This window comes from Drosophila suzukii, chromosome Y (assembly GCF_043229965.1).
Source record: "Drosophila suzukii chromosome Y, CBGP_Dsuzu_IsoJpt1.0, whole genome shotgun sequence".
Classification (NCBI taxonomy): domain Eukaryota; kingdom Metazoa; phylum Arthropoda; class Insecta; order Diptera; family Drosophilidae; genus Drosophila; species Drosophila suzukii.
This window is the reverse complement of record NC_092085.1, coordinates 362,501-380,418: the sequence shown is the minus strand read 5'-3', so window position 1 is coordinate 380,418 and position 17,918 is coordinate 362,501. Positions and strand designations below refer to the sequence as shown.

General features: G+C 36.1%; 2 non-coding genes and 1 pseudogene across 2 annotated transcripts; all 3 read left to right on the top strand.

The window, feature by feature from the left end:
• The first annotated feature begins 1,248 nt into the window (after nucleotides 1-1,248).
• LOC139353782 (small subunit ribosomal RNA) lies at nucleotides 1,249-3,243 on the top strand. The gene has a single exon (XR_011604921.1). It is a non-coding gene; the product is annotated as a small subunit ribosomal RNA (ribosomal RNA).
• A 668-nt stretch (nucleotides 3,244-3,911) lies between these two features.
• On the top strand, nucleotides 3,912-4,090 carry LOC139353835 (5.8S ribosomal RNA). The gene has a single exon (XR_011604963.1). It is a non-coding gene; the product is annotated as a 5.8S ribosomal RNA (ribosomal RNA).
• A 403-nt stretch (nucleotides 4,091-4,493) lies between these two features.
• On the top strand, nucleotides 4,494-12,061 carry LOC139353825 (large subunit ribosomal RNA; annotated as a pseudogene).
• The last annotated feature ends 5,857 nt before the right edge of the window (nucleotides 12,062-17,918 follow it).

Below are 17,918 nucleotides of genomic sequence, written 5' to 3'. Positions count from 1 at the left end.
TGCATATGATTTTGTCAATACTATAAAGAAAACTTGTTTTGTACATACAAAACTAAATGAATTATATGGATATTGAAAAATAAATGGGTGGTTGGCAAAGAGAATTGAAAATACCCGAATTGAAGATATTGGGTTCAAAAACTACTATAGGGTGGTGTAGCAAATAAAGTTAAGACCATATATCCATATAATGGATATACACATGTATTCTCTTATTATAAGAAAGAATACCATATGGTTGGTTGGTAAAGATAATTGAAAATACCCGAATTGAAGATTACGGGTTCAAAAACTATTATATGGTGATGTAGCAAATAAAATGAAGATGATATATCCATATAATGGAAATATATGTGTATTCACTTATTATAAGAGAGAGTTTCAAATGGTTTGGTGGCAAAGACAATTGAAAATACCCGAATTAAAGATAATGGGTCCAAAAACTACTATAGGATGGTCAATGGGCCGGCCATCTCCTATTGACAATAGTCGGTAGATAAGATATTATCCGTCAAATTTGTTTCTGTGTTCATTTATGAATATGGGACTTGGCTCCGCGGTTAATATTTTAAGCCCAAGATAATAAAGTCGAAACAAAGGCCAAGTGTTTCTATTATACATAGAATAACAAATTGTTTCCCAATTTTATCGTTAATAAACCTATTTAAAACCAAAAGAGGCAGGATTGCTAGATATACATTGTAAATGTATATTTGACCTTTCTGCCTCTATCTTAACTATTTAATATTAGTTTACACAAAAAAAGGCGTAAAAGCGAATTATAAATATATTTTATTATTAAAGTACATATCATATATGCGCTCGGTTTTATATTATATATTACCAAAGAGTCTATATGAATATATACAGATAAATTTTAAATTTATCATCAAAATACAAATGATTTAACTCAATATTATATATTGGTTAAACAAAAATTGTACATGTGTGGATACAATAATGACGTATGTCGAACAAAAATGATATTTTAGAATGAAATATGCATATATAAAGAAAATATTATTACATATTACAAAATATTGTGTTTTAAAGAAGATAAGATATTTCTTTTTTTTAAACATCAATAATTAAAAAACTTGTTATTATTAGTGGCGAAACAAGTATATATTGAAAACAAACGTATACGAATGCTATATAAAAATGGCCGTATTCGATAGAAAACAATCTATAAAATTTATATTGCTAATTTCTATTCAAAAATATGAATGAAATATGAATAAAAACATTATTCTGGTTGATCCTGCCAGTAGTTATATGCTTGTCTCAAAGATTAAGCCATGCATGTCTAAGTACACACGAATTAAAAGTGAAACCGCAAAAGGCTCATTATATCAGTTATGGTTCCTTAGATCGTTAACAGTTACTTGGATAACTGTGGTAATTCTAGAGCTAATACATGCAATTAAAACATGAACCTTATGGGACATGTGCTTTTATTAGGCTAAAACCAAGCGATCGCAAGATCGTTATATTGGTTGAACTCTAGATAACATGCAGATCGTATGGTCTTGTACCGACGACAGATCTTTCAAATGTCTGCCCTATCAACTTTTGATGGTAGTATCTAGGACTACCATGGTTGCAACGGGTAACGGGGAATCAGGGTTCGATTCCGGAGAGGGAGCCTGAGAAACGGCTACCACATCTAAGGAAGGCAGCAGGCGCGTAAATTACCCACTCCCAGCTCGGGGAGGTAGTGACGAAAAATAACAATACAGGACTCATATCCGAGGCCCTGTAATTGGAATGAGTACACTTTAAATCCTTTAACAAGGACCAATTGGAGGGCAAGTCTGGTGCCAGCAGCCGCGGTAATTCCAGCTCCAATAGCGTATATTAAAGTTGTTGCGGTTAAAACGTTCGTAGTTGAACTTGTGCTTCATACGGGTAGTACAACTTACAATTGTGGTTAGTACTATACCTTTATGTATGTAAGCGTATTACCGGTGGAGTTCTTACATGTGCTTAGATACTTGTATTTTTTCATATGTTCCTCCTATTTAAAAACCTGCATTAGTGCTCTTAAACGAGTGTTATTGTGGGCCGGTACAATTACTTTGAACAAATTAGAGTGCTTAAAGCAGGCTTCAAATGCCTGAATATTCTGTGCATGGGATAATGAAATAAGACCTCTGTTCTGCTTTCATTGGTTTTCAGATCAAGAGGTAATGATTAATAGAAGCAGTTTGGGGGCATTAGTATTACGACGCGAGAGGTGAAATTCTTGGACCGTCGTAAGACTAACTTAAGCGAAAGCATTTGCCAAAGATGTTTTCATTAATCAAGAACGAAAGTTAGAGGTTCGAAGGCGATCAGATACCGCCCTAGTTCTAACCATAAACGATGCCAGCTAGCAATTGGGTGTAGCTACTTTTATGGCTCTCTCAGTCGCTTCCCGGGAAACCAAAGCTTTTGGGCTCCGGGGGAAGTATGGTTGCAAAGCTGAAACTTAAAGGAATTGACGGAAGGGCACCACCAGGAGTGGAGCCTGCGGCTTAATTTGACTCAACACGGGAAAACTTACCAGGTCCGAACATAAGTGTGTAAGACAGATTGATAGCTCTTTCTCGAATCTATGGGTGGTGGTGCATGGCCGTTCTTAGTTCGTGGAGTGATTTGTCTGGTTAATTCCGATAACGAACGAGACTCAAATATATTAAATAGATATCTTCAGGATTATGGTGTTGAAGCTTATATAGCCTTCATTCATGGTGGCAGTAAAATGTTTATTGTGTTTGAATGTGTTTATATAAGTGGAGCCGTACCTGTTGGTTTGTCCCATTATAAGGACACTAGCTTCTTAAATGGACAAATTGCGTCTAGCAATAATGAGATTGAGCAATAACAGGTCTGTGATGCCCTTAGATGTCCTGGGCTGCACGCGCGCTACAATGAAAGTATCAACGTGTATTTCCTAGACCGAGAGGTCCGGGTAAACCGCTGAACCACTTTCATGCTTGGGATTGTGAACTGAAACTGTTCACATGAACTTGGAATTCCCAGTAAGTGTGAGTCATTAACTCGCATTGATTACGTCCCTGCCCTTTGTACACACCGCCCGTCGCTACTACCGATTGAATTATTTAGTGAGGTCTCCGGACGTGATCACTGTGACGCCTTGTGTGTTACGGTTGTTTCGCAAAAGTTGACCGAACTTGATTATTTAGAGGAAGTAAAAGTCGTAACAAGGTTTCCGTAGGTGAACCTGCGGAAGGATCATTATTGTTTAATATCCTTACCGTTAATAAAAAAATTTGTTTTTATTATAATAACATTATTATAGTAATACAAATAAAATATTAAATTGCCAAAAATATGATCTATATATATATAGATCAAATACAATTTCGAAAAAGCAAGTCGAAATATAATAATTGTAATAAGAAATATATAATATATAAATATATTATTGCAATAAATAAGAGAAATAAATAAGCAAGAAAGCAAAAGCAAAACAAATAACAAATTCGAACAAGCAAATCGAAATTATTTGATATTATTATTATATTGTATATTAAATGCAATTAATAAAACACTGTGTGTATATGGACCATAATATACACGCGTTGCGATATGTATTGTTCATCTCAGTTATGCGCATACATTGGATAATGCAACAACCTAAAATGTACAATGTTGTACCTGATTAATACAGGTTAATGTTTTATATAAATTTCAATATATATCGCTAAAAAGTATTTAATACCGTAAATGCCATTAAAAAAATACTTGATATATTATTGGTTATATGAAACTAAGACATTTCGCAGCATTCGTTTTAGGTATAAAAATAAATTTATTGAAGGAATTGATATATGCCAGTAAAATGGTGTATTTTTAATTTCTTTCAATAAAAACATATATGACAAAATTAACAAACCAATATATAAAACTCTAAGCGGTGGATCACTCGGCTCATGGGTCGATGAAGAACGCAGCAAACTGTGCGTCATCGTGTGAACTGCAGGACACATGAACATCGACATTTTGAACGCATATCGCAGTCCATGCTGTTATGTACTTTAATTAATTTTATAGTGCTGCTTGGACTACATATGGTTGAGGGTTGTAAGACTATGCTAATTAAGTTGTTTATACAAATTTTATAATGAAATTTTATAAGCATATGGTATATTATTGGATAATAATAATTTAATTATTTTATTCATAATATTAACAAATATATGAAAAACATTATCTCACATTAGTAAATTAATTTGAATGTGAAAAACGAAGAGAAATATTTTCTTTTTCAATCAAATAATACTGAGAAATGTCTAGCATAAAAAATTTATCTAGAATTGTCTCTTATTAACGATTAGAAAATAGAAAGCCGTTGACTATATTATTATTCTTCGTTGATTCGTTAGACCAAACAAATGCCATACAAATATATATATATAAATATAACGAATTTAATAAAATGTTTTATCATTATATATAAAGAATTAATTGCAAATAAAAGTTATACACAACCTCAACTCATATGGGACTACCCCCTGAATTTAAGCATATTAATTAGGGGAGGAAAAGAAACTAACCAGGATTTTCTTAGTAGCGGCGAGCGAAAAGAAATCAGTTCAGCACTAAGTCACTTTGTCTATATGGCAAATGTGAGATGCAGTGTATGGAGCGTCAATATTCTAGTATGAGAAATTAACGATTTAAGTCCTTCTTAAATGAGGCCATTTACCCATAGAGGGTGCCAGGCCCGTATAACGTTAATGATTACTAGATGATGTTTCCAAAGAGTCGTGTTGCTTGATAGTGCAGCACTAAGTGGGTGGTAAACTCCATCTAAAACTAAATATAACCATGAGACCGATAGTAAACAAGTACCGTGAGGGAAAGTTGAAAAGAACTCTGAATAGAGAGTTAAACAGTACGTGAAACTGCTTAGAGGTTAAGCCCGATGAACCTGAATATCCGTTATGTAAAATTCATCATTAAAATTGTAATATTTAAACAATATTATGATAATAGTGTGCATTTTTTCCATATAAGGACATTGTAATCTATTAGCATACAAAATTTATCATAAAATATAACTTATAGTTTATTCAAATTAATTTGCTTGCATTTTAACACAGAATAAATGTTATTAATTTGATAAAGTGCTGATAGATTTATATGAATACAGTGCGTTAATTTTTCGGAATTATATAATGGCATAATTATCATTGATTTTTGTGTTTATTATATGCACTTGTATGATTAACAATGCGAAAGATTCAGGATACCTTCGGGACCCGTCTTGAAACACGGACCAAGGAGTCTAACATATGTGCAAGTTATTGGGATATAAACCTAATAGCGTAATTAACTTGACTAATAATGGGATTAGTTTTTTAACTATTTATAGCTAATTAACACAATCCCGGGGCGTTCTATATAGTTATGTATAATGATATTTATATTATTTATGCCTCTAACTGGAACGTACCTTGAGCATATATGCTGTGACCCGAAAGATGGTGAACTATACTTGATCAGGTTGAAGTCAGGGGAAACCCTGATGGAAGACCGAAACAGTTCTGACGTGCAAATCGATTGTCAGAATTGAGTATAGGGGCGAAAGACCAATCGAACCATCTAGTAGCTGGTTCCTTCCGAAGTTTCCCTCAGGATAGCTGGTGCATTTTAATGTTATATAAAATAATCTTATCTGGTAAAGCGAATGATTAGAGGCCTTAGGGTCGAAACGATCTTAACCTATTCTCAAACTTTAAATGGGTAAGAACCTTAACTTTCTTGATATGAAGTTCAAGGTTATGATATAATGTGCCCAGTGGGCCACTTTTGGTAAGCAGAACTGGCGCTGTGGGATGAACCAAACGTAATGTTACGGTGCCCAAATTAACAACTCATGCAGATACCATGAAAGGCGTTGGTTGCTTAAAACAGCAGGACGGTGATCATGGAAGTCGAAATCCGCTAAGGAGTGTGTAACAACTCACCTGCCGAAGCAACTAGCCCTTAAAATGGATGGCGCTTAAGTTGTATACCTATACATTACCGCTAAAGTAGATGATTTATATTACTTGTGATATAAATTTTGAAACTTTAGTGAGTAGGAAGGTACAATGGTATGCGTAGAAGTGTTTGGCGCAAGCCTGCATGGAGCTGCCATTGGTACAGATCTTGGTGGTAGTAGCAAATAATCGAATGAGACCTTGGAGGACTGAAGTGGAGAAGGGTTTCGTGTGAACAGTGGTTGATCACGAGTTAGTCGGTCCTAAGTTCAAGGCGAAAGCCGAAAATTTTCAAGTAAAACACAAATGCCATACAAATATATTATATTATATAAATCAAGCTAATTAATATACTTGAATAATTTTGAACGAAAGGGAATACGGTTCCAATTCCGTAACCTGTTGAGTATCCGTTTGTTATTAAATATGGGCCTCGTGCTCATCCTGGCAACAGGAACGACCATAAAGAAGCCGTCGAGAGATATCGGAAGAGTTTTCTTTTCTGTTTTATAGCCGTACTACCATGGAAGTCTTTCGCAGAGAGATATGGTAGATGGGCTAGAAGAGCATGACATATACTGTTGTGTCGATATTTTCTCCTCGGACCTTGAAAATTTATGGTGGGGACACGCAAACTTCTCAACAGGCCGTACCAATATCCGCAGCTGGTCTCCAAGGTGAAGAGTCTCTAGTCGATAGAATAATGTAGGTAAGGGAAGTCGGCAAATTAGATCCGTAACTTCGGGATAAGGATTGGCTCTGAAGATTGAGATAGTCGGGCTTGATTGGGAAACAATAACATGGTTTATGTGCTCGTTCTGGGTAAATAGAGTGTCTGGCATTTATGTTGGTCACTTGTTCCCCGGATAGTTTAGTTACGTAGCCAATTGTGGAACTTTCTTGCTAAAATTTTTAAGAATACTAATTGGGTTAAACCAATTAGTTCTTATTAATTATAACGATTATCAATTAACAATCAATTCAGAACTGGCACGGACTTGGGGAATCCGACTGTCTAATTAAAACAAAGCATTGTGATGGCCCTAGCGGGTGTTGACACAATGTGATTTCTGCCCAGTGCTCTGAATGTCAAAGTGAAGAAATTCAAGTAAGCGCGGGGAACTGGAATTTAGGTATGCAGAAGGGGAATATTATTCTGTAATTCATAAGTCATATCCTCGGATGTGCAGAAGGGGAATATTATTCTGTAATTCATAAGTCATATCTAGATTCAAGTCGACTCAAAACCTCCTCGTGGTGTTCCCCGGTAATGTTATACAGCGTGCTTTACTGTTTAACAGCCAATTTGAGCGGCGAATATATTTCCCATAGGGCTGGTTACCCTATGGGAAATTAACATATTGGAACTACAAATATAAATGAAAACAGGCCTCGGATACTAGTGGAAAATTCGTTGACGACCCGACCCCCTGTGGATCTCTTCCCAGGGGATGCCCAATATGAACCAAGCGCATCGGCTACTCCGGTTGGAGGGGTACCATGCACAATATGTGGCCGGTCCTTTACAAGCAAAAGAGGACTCGGTGTTCACATGAGATCTCAACACCCAGACGAACTTGATGATATTCGTCGACGTGTTGATATCAAGGCAAGATGGTGTGAGGAAGAGAAGATGATGATGGCGAGAAAGGAGGTTGAGCTCACGGCAAATGGTATCAAACACATTAATAAGCAACTAGCGGTATTTTTCACGAACCGTAGCGTCGAAGCAATTAAAAAGCTGAGACAGAGGGACGATTATAAGGAGAAAATCGAGCAGATAAGGGGGCAATCTGCTCTCGTCCCAGAAGTTGCTAATCTAACCATACGGCGCCGCCCTAGTAATAGTGAGCAAAACCCCCAAGTACCAACGTCTGAAACATCTCCAATCACACCATTAGAACAGTCGAACAGTGGAATCTTGTTGGCGCTACGCGGGTATAGCCCCGTAGTTTGTCCTTCCAGATGGAGAGCCCAAGAACTGCAAACTATCATTGATAGGGCGCAGATCGAGGGGAAGGAAACCACTCTCCAGTGTTTATCCGCTTATCTTCAGGGAATTTTTCCGACACAGGGTGCAAGACGCACGCTGACGAGGCCGGCACGGCGGCCTCGGAATAGAAGAGAAAGCAGAAGGCAGCAGTACGCTGTCATCCAGCGAAACTGGGATAAGCATAAAGGAAGGTGCATTAAGTCAATACTTGAGGAAACTGATGAGTCGGTAATGCCAAACCGAGAATTTATGGAACCCTATTGGAGGGAGATAATGACTCAGCCCAGCCCAAGCTCTTGCGACGATATAGTGACAACTCCAGTTCACTCGCTTGAGAGGGTTTGGTCCGCTATTACAAAGCGCGAACTTAGGGCATCAGCAGTCGCATTATCTAGCTCTCCGGGGCCTGACGGAATAACTCCAAAATCTGCTAAGGAGGTGCCGTCAGGCATTATGCTTCGCATAATGAACCTAATTCTATGGTGCGGTAAATTACCTCGCTTTATCCGACTGGCCAGAACCATCTTCATTCCGAAGACGGGGACGGCAATGCGACCGCAAGACTTTCGTCCAATATCGGTGCCATCAGTATTGGTAAGACAGCTAAATGCAATATTGGCAACCCGGTTGACCTCATCAGTTGATTGGGACCCGCGTCAGCGGGGCTTCTTACCTACAGACGGATGCGCCGATAATGCGACGATAGTCGACTTAGTCTTGAGGAGTAGCCATAAAAGCTATAGATCTTGCTACATAGCCAATCTGGATGTAAGCAAGGCATTTGACTCTTTGTCACATGCATCTATATATAACACCCTAAAAGCTTATGGCGCACCAAAGGACTTCGTCGACTACGTACAAAGTTCGTACGAGGTTGGTGGTACTAGTCTCTGCGGAGAAGGTTGGAGTTCAGAGGAATTCGTCCCTGCGAGAGGAGTGAAGCAGGGTGACCCTTTGTCTCCTATTCTATTTAATCTGGTCATTGACCGGTTACTTAGAGCCTACCCCAAAGAAATTGGTACCAAGGTTGGAACTGCCATGACAAACGCGGCCGCGTTTGCAGACGATTTGGTCCTTTTTGCGGAAACTCGAATGGGGCTTCAACAACTGCTTGACAAGACAGTTAGCTATCTGGCTACTGTTGGACTCACCCTTAATGCTGACAAGTGTTTCACTATCGGTATTAAGGGTCAGCCGAAACAGAAGTGTACTGTGTTAGATCCACATACCTTCCGAGTCGGCTTGAACGGGTGTCCGGCATTGAAGCGAACTAACGAGTGGAAGTATTTAGGCATCATTTTTAATGCAAACGGGAGGGTCAAGTGCAACCCAGCTGAGGACATTGGTCCAAAGCTACAAAGGTTGTCACAAGCCCCTCTTAAGCCTCAACAGAAGATATTTGCCCTTCGAACCGTCCTTATCCCACAACTCTATCACAAGCTAACCCTTGGGAGTGTGACGATAGGTGTGTTACGAAAATCCGACAAATTGATACGATTCTATGTGCGTAAATGGCTAGATTTACCACCGGATGTGCCAATAGCATTCGTTCACGCCCCCCCAAAGTGTGGGGGACTCGGGATTCCATCACTAAGATGGATGGCTCCGATGCTTCGTCTAAGACGATTGAGCAATATAAAATGGCCTCACTTCGAGCAATCCGAAGTGGCCAGCTCTTTCATCGAAGACGAAATGCAAAGGGCCCGAGTTAGGTTGCTAGCGGAACAAAATGAAATGCTAACACGTCCGGCAATAGAAGAGTATTGGGCAAATAGATTGTTCGTGTCTGTTGATGGCCACGGTCTCCGTGAAGCGGGCCATTATGGTCCACAACACGGATGGGTTAGTCAACCCACGCGTTTGCTAACAGGGAAGGAATATAGAGACGGAATTAAACTGCGGATAAATGCCCTACCCACGAAGTCTCGTACTACGAGGGGAAGGCACGAATTGGATCGACAGTGTCGTGCAGGATGTGATGCTCCCGAAACATCAAACCACATCATGCAAAAATGCTATCGCTCGCATGGGAGGCGGGTAGCTAGACACAACTGCGTAGTAAATCGAATCAAGCGGGGACTTGAGGAGAGAGGCTGCGTGGTCATTGTTGAGCCAAGTCTGCAGGGCGAATCCGGACTCAATAAACCCGACCTGGTGGTACTCCGACCAAATCACATTGATGTGATCGACATTCAGGTGACAAATGACGGACACTCTTTGGACGATGCGCACCAGCGCAAAATCCAAAGATACGATACCCCGGACATAAGACGCGAATTGCGGCGCAAATTCGTAGCGACAGGTGATATTGAGTTTCATTCTGCCACTATTAACTGGCGGGGGATCTGGAGTGGTCAATCCGTAAAACGGTTGATTGCGAAGGGCCTTCTTAATAAATATGATAGCCATATCATAAGTATACAGGTAATAAGAGGAAGTCTTGGCTGTTTTAGACAGTTCATGTATTATGGTGGATACTCAAGAGGCTGGACGTAGCTTATGCCTTGGTTCAAATATAAATGCCGGCTGCCTTGGCAAAACATCAAATAAGGCATAAACATCGCACAACAACAACATATAAGGATGGTTTTAGTACGTATGCGTTGTGGAACCCTCAAAGTGAAGAAGGTTCAGATAGAGCAATGAATCGTGCATGCTAGACAAACTGTGACCACACAAGGTGATGGCAGACCTAGTATCTTTCGAAGATTTCCATGCCTTAGCGATCAAAAAAAAAAAAAAAAAAAAAAAAAAAAATAGCCAAATGCCTCGTCATCTAATTAGTGACGCGCATGAATGGATTAACGAGATTCCTACTGTCCCTATCTACTATCTAGCGAAACCACAGCCAAGGGAACGGGCTTGGAATAATTAGCGGGGAAAGAAGACCCTTTTGAGCTTGACTCTAATCTGGCAGTGTAAGGAGACATAAGAGGTGTAGAATAAGTGGGAGATATTAGACTTCGGTTTGGTATCGCCAATGAAATACCACTACTCTTATTGTTTCCTTACTTACTTGATTAAATGGAACGTGTATCATTTCCTAGCCATTATACGGATATATTTATTATATCTTATGGTATTGGGTTTTGATGCAAGCTTCTTGATCAAAGTATCACGAGTTTGTTATATAATCGCAAACAAATTCTTTAATAAAACGGTGCATTTATGTATTTTTGATTTGAAAATTTGGTATAACTCCAATTACTCAGGTATGATCCAATTCAAGGACATTGCCAGGTAGGGAGTTTGACTGGGGCGGTACATCTCTCAAATAATAACGGAGGTGTCCCAAGGCCAGCTCAGTGCGGACAGAAACCACACATAGAGCAAAAGGGCAAATGCTGACTTGATCTCGGTGTTCAGTACACACAGGGACAGCAAAAGCTCGGCCTATCGATCCTTTTGGTTTAAAGAGTTTTTAACAAGAGGTGTCAGAAAAGTTACCATAGGGATAACTGGCTTGTGGCGGCCAAGCGTTCATAGCGACGTCGCTTTTTGATCCTTCGATGTCGGCTCTTCCTATCATTGTGAAGCAAAATTCACCAAGCGTTGGATTGTTCACCCATGCAAGGGAACGTGAGCTGGGTTTAGACCGTCGTGAGACAGGTTAGTTTTACCCTACTAATGACAAAACGTTGTTGCGACAGCATTCCTGCGTAGTACGAGAGGAACCGCAGGTACGGACCAATGGCACAATACTTGTTCGAGCGAACAGTGGTATGACGCTACGTCCGTTGGATTATGCCTGAACGCCTCTAAGGTCGTATCCGTGCTGGACTGCAATGATAAATAAGGGGCAATTTGCATTGTATGGCTTCTAAACCATTTAAAGTTTATAATTTACTTTATAAACGACAATGGATGTGATGCCAATGTAATTTGTAACATAGTAAATTGGGAGGATCTTTGATCACCTGATGCCGCGCTAGTTACATATAAAAGCATTATTTAATACAATGACAAAGCCTAGAATCAATTGTAAACGACTTTTGTAACAGGCAAGGTGTTGTAAGTGGTTGAGCAGCTGCCATACTGCGATCCACTGAAGCTTATCCTTTGCTTGATGATTCGATAATAAAGATGTTGCAAGCGGCATAATAATTTATGCTTGCTTGCAACGGCGCGCCACTTTGTGGTTAGCAAAAGGTCTAGTAATATAAGAGACCTATAAAAAAATCAATATATTATTATAAATAAATATTGAACAAACAAAATGCATCGTCATCTTTATTAGTGACGCGATGATAAAGTGGCAAACATATTCCATGTATAAATATTCCTATGGTATTTTGATAATGCAAGTAAAGAGGACATATATAAAAGTAAGTATATGTTCCTCCAATGGTAGCAGCGGTTGGTTGGTTGGTGTCTGCTCCTCTTATTGTTCAAAACTTATGTTATGGTAGCAAGTCTGTATCGTCATATTATTAGTGACGCGAAAAATTAGTGGCAAACAATATTCGATGTATAAATATTCCTATGGTATTAATATTCAAATGAAGAGACCATTTAAATAAAGAGGACATATATAAAAGTAAGTATATGTTCCTCCAATGGTAGCAGCGGTTGGTTGGTTGGTGTCTGCTCCTCTTATTGTTCAAAACTTATGTTATGGTAGCAAGTCTGTATCGTCATATTATAAGTGACGCGAAAAATTAATGGCAAACATATTCGATGTATATAAATATTCCTATGGTATTCAAATTCAAGTAAAGAGACCATTAAAGTACAGAGAGAGGCCATATAATAAGTAAGTATATGTTCCTCCAATGGTAGCAGTGGTTGGTTGGTTGGTTGGTTGGCGGCTGCTCCTCTTATTGTTCAAAACTTATGTTATGGTAGCAAGTCTGTATCGTCATATTATAAGTGACGCGAAAAATTAGTGGCAAACATATTCGATGTATAAATATTCCTATGGTATTGAAATTCAAATAAAGAGACCATTAAAATAAAGAGGACATATATAAAAGTAAGTAATGGTAGCGGCGGTTGGTTGGTTGGCGGCTGCTCTTATTGTTCAAAACTTATGTTATCAATATGAGTTTGGCAATACAATAAAGAAGACCAATCTAATCCATATAAGACTAAATGGATTATATGGATATGCTTAGGAAACCCATATATTAATAAAAAAAAATTTATGTATAGAAAATTATACATATATGTATTTATATAAATGAATCGTATGGATATGGCTTATAGTAGATATAATACCTTTAAGGCATATTAATGTATAATATAGTAAATATATATACGTTGAAATATAAATGCATTTTTATATATATGGCAGCATATAAGTGTCATATGAAAAATAATAGAGTTTACCCATATATCACTGAAATGAGATATATAAACCTAGTGAGGGGCGGCACTAGTGAATGAATCGTATAGATATGGCTTACAGGTATAATACCTATATGTCATAATATGGTTTAATATTATAAATATACATTGAAATATGAATGAATTGTATAGATATGGCTTTTAAATGCCATATGCATAAGAATAAATAGAATGATTAACACTTATATCACTGAAATAAGATATAAAAACCTAGTGAAGGGTGGCACTAGTACTGTAAACATGATTTTGGCAGAGCTCGGGGTAAAAAACTACTATAGGGAGGTGGTCGTTGGCGGGCCCCTCCTCGTATTGGTCAAAACCTATGTTATACATATGAGGTTGTCAATACTATAAAGAACGCCAAGCATATCCATATAAATGTATGGATATGCATACAAATCCATACAAAAGTGAAAAAAAAATAATGTATTGAAAAATATACATATATTTATATAAGTGAATCGTATGGATATGTCTTATAGGTATAATACCTATAAGGCATAACAATGTATAATCTAGCAAATATACATCGAAATATGCAGGAATTGTATAGATATGGCATATAAATGCCATATACATAAGAATAAATTGTATATCAATGCAATAAGATATATAAACCTAGTGAGGGGCGGCACTAGTAAATGAATCGTATGGATATGGCTTATAGGTATAATACCTATAAGGCATAATAATGTATAATATAATAAATATACATTAAAACATGATTGAATTATATAGATATGGCATATAAATGCCATATACTTAAGAATAAATGGTAAAATTTACCCGTATATCACTTAAACACGATATATAAACCTAGTGAGGGTGACGCTAGTACTGTAAACATGCTTTTGGAAGATAATGGGTCCAAAAACTACTATAGGGAGGTGGTCGTTGGCGGGCCCCTCCTCGTATTGGTCAAAACCTATGTTATGCATATAAGTTTGTCAATACTATTAAGACCGCCAAGCATATCCATATAAATGTATGGATATGCATAAAAATCCATACAAAAGTGAAAAAAAATAATGTATTGAAAAATATACATATATTTATATAAGTGAATCGTATGGATATGGCTTATAGGTATAATACCTATAAGGCATAACAATGTATAATCTAGCAAGTATACATCGAAATATGAAGGAATTGTATAGATATGGCATATAAATGCCATATACATAAGAATAAATTGTATATCAATGCAATAAGATATATAAACCTAGTGAGGGGCGGCACTAGTAAATGAATCGTATGGATATGGCTTATAGGTATAATACCTATAAGGCATAATAATGTATAATATAATAAATATACATTAAAACATGATTGAATTATATAGATATGGCATATAAATGCCATATACTTAAGAATAAATGGTAAAATTTACCCGTATATCACTGAAACACGATATATAAACCTAGTGAGGGTGACACTAGTACTGTAAACATGCTTTTAGAAGATCATGGGTCCAAAAACTACTATAGGGAGGTGGTCGTTGGCGGGCCCCTCCTCGTATTGGTCAAAACCTATGTTATGCATATAAGTTTGTCAATACTATTAAGACCGCCAAGCATATCCATATAAATGTATGGATATGCATAAAAATCCATACAAAAGTGAAAAAAAATAATGTATTGAAAAATATACATATATTTATATAAGTGAATCGTATGGATATGGCTTATAGGTATAATACCTATAAGGCATAACAATGTATAATCTAGCAAGTATACATCGAAATATGAAGGAATTGTATAGATATGGCATATAAATGCCATATAAATAAGAATAAATTGTATATCAATGCAATAAGATATATAAACCTAGTGAGGGGCGGCACTAGTAAATGAATCGTATGGATATGGCTTATAGGTATAATACCTATAAGGCATAATAATGTATAATATAATAAATATACATTAAAATATGATTGAATTATATAGATATGGCATATAAATGCCATATACTTAAGAATAAATGGTAAAATTTACCCGTATATCACTTAAACACGATATATAAACCTAGTGAGGGTGACGCTAGTACTGTAAACATGCTTTTGGAAGATAATGGGTCCAAAAACTACTATAGGGAGGTGGTCGTTGGCGGGCCCCTCCTCGTATTGGTCAAAACCTATGTTATGCATATAAGTTTGTCAATACTATTAAGACCGCCAAGCATATCCATATAAATGTATGGATATGCATAAAAATCCATACAAAAGTGAAAAAAATAATGTATTGAAAAATATACATATATTTATATAAGTGAATCGTATGGATATGGCTTATAGGTATAATACCTATAAGGCATAACAATGTATAATCTAGCAAGTATACATCGAAATATGAAGGAATTGTATAGATATGGCATATAAATGCCATATACATAAGAATAAATTGTATATCAATGCAATAAGATATATAAACCTAGTGAGGGGCGGCACTAGTAAATGAATCGTATGGATATGGCTTATAGGTATAATACCTATAAGGCATAATAATGTATAATATAATAAATATACATTAAAACATGATTGAATTATATAGATATGGCATATAAATGCCATATACTTAAGAATAAATGGTAAAATTTACCCGTATATCACTGAAACACGATATATAAACCTAGTGAGGGTGACACTAGTACTGTAAACATGCTTTTAGAAGATCATGGGTCCAAAAACTACTATAGGGAGGTGGTCGTTGGCGGGCCCCTCCTCGTATTGGTCAAAACCTATGTTATGCATATAAGTTTGTCAATACTATTAAGACCGCCAAGCATATCCATATAAATGTATGGATATGCATAAAAATCCATACAAAAGTGAAAAAAAATAATGTATTGAAAAATATACATATATTTATATAAGTGAATCGTATGGATATGGCTTATAGGTATAATACCTATAAGGCATAACAATGTATAATCTAGCAAGTATACATCGAAATATGAAGGAATTGTATAGATATGCCATATAAATGCCATATAAATAAGAATAAATTGTATATCAATGCAATAAGATATATAAACCTAGTGAGGGGCGGCACTAGTAAATGAATCGTATGGATATGGCTTATAGGTATAATACCTATAAGGCATAATAATGTATAATATAATAAATATACATTAAAATATGATTGAATTATATAGATATGGCATATAAATGCCATATACTTAAGAATAAATGGTAAAATTTACCCGTATATCACTGAAACACGATATATAAACCTAGTGAGGGTGACACTAGTACTGTAAACATGCTTTTAGAAGATCATGGGTCCAAAAACTACTATAGGGAGGTGGTCGTTGGCGGGCCCCTCCTCGTATTGGTCAAAACTTATGTTATGCGTATGCATATGATTTTGTCAATACTATAAAGAAAACTTGTTTTGTACATACAAAACTAAATGAATTATATGGATATTGAAAAATAAATGGGTGGTTGGCAAAGAGAATTGAAAATACCCGAATTGAAGATATTGGGTTCAAAAACTACTATAGGGTGGTGTAGCAAATAAAGTTAAGACCATATATCCATATAATGGATATACACATGTATTCTCTTATTATAAGAAAGAATACCATATGGTTGGTTGGTAAAGATAATTGAAAATACCCGAATTGAAGATTACGGGTTCAAAAACTATTATATGGTGATGTAGCAAATAAAATGAAGATGATATATCCATATAATGGAAATATATGTGTATTCACTTATTATAAGAGAGAGTTTCAAATGGTTTGGTGGCAAAGACAATTGAAAATACCCGAATTAAAGATAATGGGTCCAAAAACTACTATAGGATGGTCAATGGGCCGGCCATCTCCTATTGACAATAGTCGGTAGATAAGATATTATCCGTCAAATTTGTTTCTGTGTTCATTTATGAATATGGGACTTGGCTCCGCGGTTAATATTTTAAGCCCAAGATAATAAAGTCGAAACAAAGGCCAAGTGTTTCTATTATACATAGAATAACAAATTGTTTCCCAATTTTATCGTTAATAAACCTATTTAAAACCAAAAGAGGCAGGATTGCTAGATATACATTGTAAATGTATATTTGACCTTTCTGCCTCTATCTTAACTATTTAATATTAGTTTACACAAAAAAAGGCGTAAAAGCGAATTATAAATATATTTTATTATTAAAGTACATATCATATATGCGCTCGGTTTTATATTATATATTACCAAAGAGTCTATATGAATATATACAGATAAATTTTAAATTTATCATCAAAATACAAATGATTTAACTCAATATTATATATTGGTTAAACAAAAATTGTACATGTGTGGATACAATAATGACGTATGTCGAACAAAAATGATATTTTAGAATGAAATATGCATATATAAAGAAAATATTATTACATATTACAAAATATTGTGTTTTAAAGAAGATAAGATATTTCTTTTTTTTAAACATCAATAATTAAAAAACTTGTTATTATTAGTGGCGAAACAAGTATATATTGAAAACAAACGTATACGAATGCTATATAAAAATGGCCGTATTCGATAGAAAACAATCTATAAAATTTATATTGCTAATTTCTATTCAAAAATATGAATGAAA